The following is a 5551-nucleotide window of genomic DNA, read 5'->3' on the forward strand; positions in this document are numbered from 1 at the left end:
GCTGGGACCCACACGTCAGTTTGACCAGTCAACGCCCCTGTTGACTGCTGACGTCATGCTGACGTCATGATGACGTCAGCAAACACTGTTTTGGATAAGGTTGGATTTAAATGAATAAATAAAATCAGAAAATGATTTAAATCTTTAGAAAATCATATCTTTTAATCCGTAACTCGGATGAACATACTTTCTACATGAAAGTTGCTCAGAACGACGAGACGATTCCGGATACGCAGCCCGTTCGTCCGCCACACCCCTCTAACCTATCGAACCCGCAACTTTCCCCTCCGGCTCCTCTGCCCGAAAACACGAAACACCGGGAATACTTTCCCGGATGTTTTCCCCCCTTCACCGGTATCACCTACTACCGCGTTAGGGCACACCGAACACCGCGTATTGCCTTGTTATATTTTGTGATGCTTTTTTTGCTCTGTATTCATTATTTCTTCCCCCTCTTCTCTCCGGTAGACTACGAGACCGACGCTGATGCCACCGAGTACGACTACGTCACCGACGACCCCTCTCTCTTGCCAGAGCAACCAGGCAAGCCCCCCCCTTGATCACCAGATATCGCCTACTCTTCTCTATACTGCTTGCATTAGAGTAGTGTAGCATGTTACTGCTTTCGTTAATCCTATTCTGATGCATAGCCTGACATTGTCGCTACATCTGTTGATACATTACCTGCAATCCTATATGCTTAGTATAGGATGCTAGTTTATCATCATTGGCCCTACATTCTTGTCAGTCTGCCTTGCTATACTATCGGGCCGTGATCACTTGGGAGGTGATCACGGGTATATACTATACATACCTACATACTATACAGATGGTGACTAAAGTCGGGTCAGCTCATTGGGTACCCGAAAGTGATTCTGACGAGGGGGCTGAAAGGACAGGTGGCTCCATCCCGGTAGAGGTGGGCCTGGGTTCCCGACGGCCCTCGACTGTTACTTTGTGGCGGAGCGACAGGGCAGGTTGAGACCACCTAGGAGACAGGTGGGCCTGGCCCTGTTCGGCGTTCGCGGATACTTAACACGCTTAACGAGATCTTGGTATTTGATCTGAGTCTGGCTACGAGCCTATATGCACTAACCATCTACGTGGGAGTAGTTATGGGTATCCCGACGTCGTGGTATCAGCCGAAGCACTTCAGACGTCAGCGACGGAGCGGCGCGCGCCGGATTGGACTGGAACGCCACTAGGCTAGGTCTGCTTCCGGCCGCCCACGCAACGTGCAGGTGTGCTCAGGGCGATGGGCCCAGACCCCTGCGCGCTTAGGTTTAGACCGGCGTGCTGGCCTCTCTGTTGTGCCTAGGTGGGGCTGCGACGTGTTGATCTTCCGATGCCGGGCATGACCCAGGAAAGTGTGTCCGGCCAAATGGGATCGAGCGTGTTGGGCTATGTGGTGCACCCCTGCAGGGAAGTTTAATCTATTCGAATAGCCGTGATCTTCGGTAACAGGACGACTTGGAGTTGTACCTTGAGCTTATGACAACTAGAACCGGATACTTAATAAAACACACCCTTACAAGTTCCACAGACAACCCGGTGATCGCTTTTCCGCAGGGCGACGAGGAGAGGATCGCCGGGTAGGATTATGCTATGCGATGCTACCGGAGATGCTGCTTGGAGATGCTACTTGGAGATGCTACTTGGAGGACTACAATCTACTGTCTTCTATATGCTGCAAGACGGAGGCTACCAGAAGCGTAGTCTTCGACAGGATTAGCTATCCCCCTCTTATTCTGGCATTCTGCAGTTCAGTCCACCGATATGGCCTCCTTACACATATACCCATGCATATGTAGTGTAGCTCCTTGCTTGCGAGTACTTTGGATGAGTACTCACGGTTGCTTTTCTCCCTCTTTTCCCCTTTCCCTTCTACCTGGTTGTCGCAACCAGATGTTGGAGTCCAGGAGCCAGACGCCACCGTCGACGACGACCCCTAGTACACCGGAGGTGCCTACTACTACGTGCTGCCCGCTGATGACGACCAGGAGTGACCTAGGAGGATCCCAGGCAGGAGGCCTGCTCCTCTTTCGATCTGTATCCCAGTTTGTGCTAGCCATCTTATGGCACCCTGTTTAACTTATGTCTGTACTCAGATATTGTTGCTTCCGCTGACTCGTCTATGATCGAGCACTTGTATTCGAGCCCTCGAGGCCCCTGGCTTGTATTATGATGCTTGTATGACTTATTTTATTTGTAGAGTTGTGTTGTGATATCTTCCCGTGAGTCCCTGATCTTGATCGTACACATTTGCGTGCATGATTAGTGTACGATTAAATCGGGGGCGTCACAAGTTGGTATCAGAGCCGACTGCCTGTAGGAATCCCCCTTCCAACTCCTTGGCCGAAGTCGAGTCTAGACATTGCAAAACTTTTACTAACATGGCTGTGTGTCTTACGGGCACACGTCGCCATTGGGTGGTATTAGGATCTTTTACTCCTCGATCTTTACTCCGGGATTCTGAACTCTCTTCTATTCGGGTTAAACGATTTTGCTAATAACAAAACTAACTTTAGGTTCTCGCGAGTACTTTCTCCCGGAGAGCCCCTCACTTCAGATGATCGTCTGCTAATCAGAAGAATTCGGAGATACTCTTTGATATTCTCTCGAGACTTTGTGCCCATCACTTTTGCTATTCCTGGCCACCGATAAATCCGTATGGATAACTACTTACACTTGCCATTCATACGATCATCCCCCAGTGATCTTGTTATTACAAGATACCCCGAAGTTTTCTCTATTGATCCGAGAATACTTTGTGCCTACTGCCTAGCAGTTCCTTACTACATGAATACCCCCTCAAATAAATACTCGCACTTGTCGAGTATCCGCTCATCCCCTGTTGTTCATGTGTTACACAAAATTCTTCAAAATACTATTTGATCTTCCGAGAATCCTCTGGAGCCTTTGGCTCTTGAAATTCTTGCTTGCTTGCATTATGGTTAATCCCATAAGTCTCGTAGTCTTAATGACATTCCTTGTCATTATCATTTTGAGTCTGTTGACTCAATATGTTTGCGAATACCCGCAAACATCATTGATCCTTATAAATTACCTTTCTGGCTGAGCTGCCATTCTTTTAACTGGAATTGGTTCTCGACCAATCCAATTGTCGTTGATTATACCCTAAGGCTATTCAACTTATCCATCCCTAATCAGAGCATTGCTTCTGATCCCTTGATTTGGAAATCATAATTCCTTTGCATTTGACAATTGAGTTAGTCAGTTGTTTCTATAATCTGATCTCCTTGCATTCTTCTCCCTCTAGTTGAGTACCGATACTCGTATCAGATCCTTTGTGGACCATCAAGTCCTTTGTTGGATTGTTATCCGACAGTGTCCTTCACATTTGATCACTTTATGAGTTCTTCCCCTGATACATAATGCCTTTGTTAAGTTGTATCCTCTGCTTGGCCAACCATGCTCTGTTTTCGGGCTTGTGTTATTTACTCTTGAAACTTGTGGTATATGTTTCTAAGAAGCCCCTATGGGTTGAACATATGCCTTCTCTAAACCATGTGAACCCGAAAGTTTTCACGAGTCATACTCTTCTGGTGCTTCGCCAGATAAAATTTCAACACTGCAACTTCATCGAACGTGAGAAGTGAATGAAAGGTTATGCATTGGAGAAGTGGGAGTCGACCTTGAACTTGTGTTCATGCCCATGGACACGATGTAGATCTTATCATTAAAGCTTCTCTTAAATGAATTATTCCTTTGGTATAAGCTCCTCTTATATCTAGGATCTGACCTTTTGCAATCGTGGTTCCGACCATGATTGTTCTTCTTTGATCTCATTTCACGGACAAGTTAAAACAATTGTCTTCTATGGATCAATACACCAGACCAACCTTTACTTTGATCTTGTGTCGAGTATTACCCCCCTGGTATCTCGAGATTATCATGGAACTGCATAACTTTTTTTATGAGTTCTTCATCAAGTGCTACCTTCCCACTGATTCCAATTTTTCGCGGGCTCTGAGTTATTGAACACTCAAAGACACCGATAACTGAACCGAGTCCGCTCTACGGTTCAACAACTCTTCAGTAAGCTTCTATAAGTACGAATTTGTACCCGATCACATCATTCCTAGCCTGATCGGCTATATCATTATCCTGCTAAATATTAACTGTGCTACCGGGTCCTTCTTCTCGGAGCACAATTTTCGACGATGAATTAAGCTTACGTCGATTTTCCTCGTCATTCCCTTTCACCTTAAACAACAAGCTTGAGTTCGAGTTTATGCCATAACCGTGGTTCCATTAACCTCTTGCTTCATCATTACTTTGACTTGATGTCGTCGCTGATTGATCACATCGGCATGGAAACTCTCGGCACTTGTGTCGTGATCATCATCAACCTTATGAGCTCTTCCGGGAATTCAGTTGAATTCATGATGGGTAATACCATCCTTGCCCCTCGATGATTCCTGTTCTCATCGACCACTTTATTGCCTTCCGTTCAACACAACTTGTTCGTGTTTGGTGTAAACCTTGAGATCACTGCTAACCAGCAGTCGATCTTCCTTACCTCGGTAGTATTACCATCTCTTTTTGTCAAGAATGTGGTGAGAATTTCACCACCTCTTAATAATTCTTCATAACATAATATTTCTTGCCATCTTCGTTCATTCCTTGGTCCCCGTATTGTTTTCAACCGGAATACCGACAATGGAGCTATGACGTGTGAATTCAAAACTTCTAACAACCCTATTGCTTGGAAGTGAATGGGCGATAGTTCATTCTAAGTCCTTCGCTAATTGAATCACCATTCTAACATTGGTCGTGCAACCCAACCTGTACTTCGGGCGCACCCTTCAACCAATGTTTAATTGTGTATGTTTTCCTCGAGCGTACTTCCTTATATCAGTTGATCTGACAAATGTTATCTCCTTGTTCACTTAATGGTGGAAATCCATCTTTTGGAAATCTCGATGGATTATCGCTGAGCCCATCAGCCACCTCCTCCTCTCCTTGGTTTAATGATGAACTATTGTTTCAGGAACCCACTTCCATAGTTCATTCCCTGAGAATCCTGAAATGTCATTTCGTCTATTTGTGTTGCACCTTTTATTCTCGGACATCCTGAGTCTGAGGTATCATTACACCAATCGGATCTGAATCTCGGTCAGATATGATGGTTGGGACAACTTTCCAAGAGTTATGTTGTTGGCCCTTTGATGACCTGGTAACAGGATGTCATGCCTAGCACCCCCCCCCCGGCTGGAGGACCTATCATTATAGATTCCTTTTCAGCTAGGTTATCCATTCGTCCATGAGGAAATTGTAAGACTTATTCTACAAGTTATTCCTGATGGATCCTTCGTGTTTCCTAAGTCTGATCTTCACCTGAAGACCATGTCACTGCTATCTCGAAGCATGTCAATGGTACTCCGATTTTCAACAGGCACGTTTGAAGCACGATGCTATATTTTAATTATCAATTATCCTAACACCGTTGTATGAGTAATATCATGAGATTCCTCCCCCCTTACCTAAATGGTTTTCTACTTTATATCCTGTCATGGATATCTTGCTC

This window comes from Triticum aestivum, chromosome 7A (genome assembly GCF_018294505.1).
Source record: "Triticum aestivum cultivar Chinese Spring chromosome 7A, IWGSC CS RefSeq v2.1, whole genome shotgun sequence".
NCBI lineage: Eukaryota > Viridiplantae > Streptophyta > Magnoliopsida > Poales > Poaceae > Triticum > Triticum aestivum.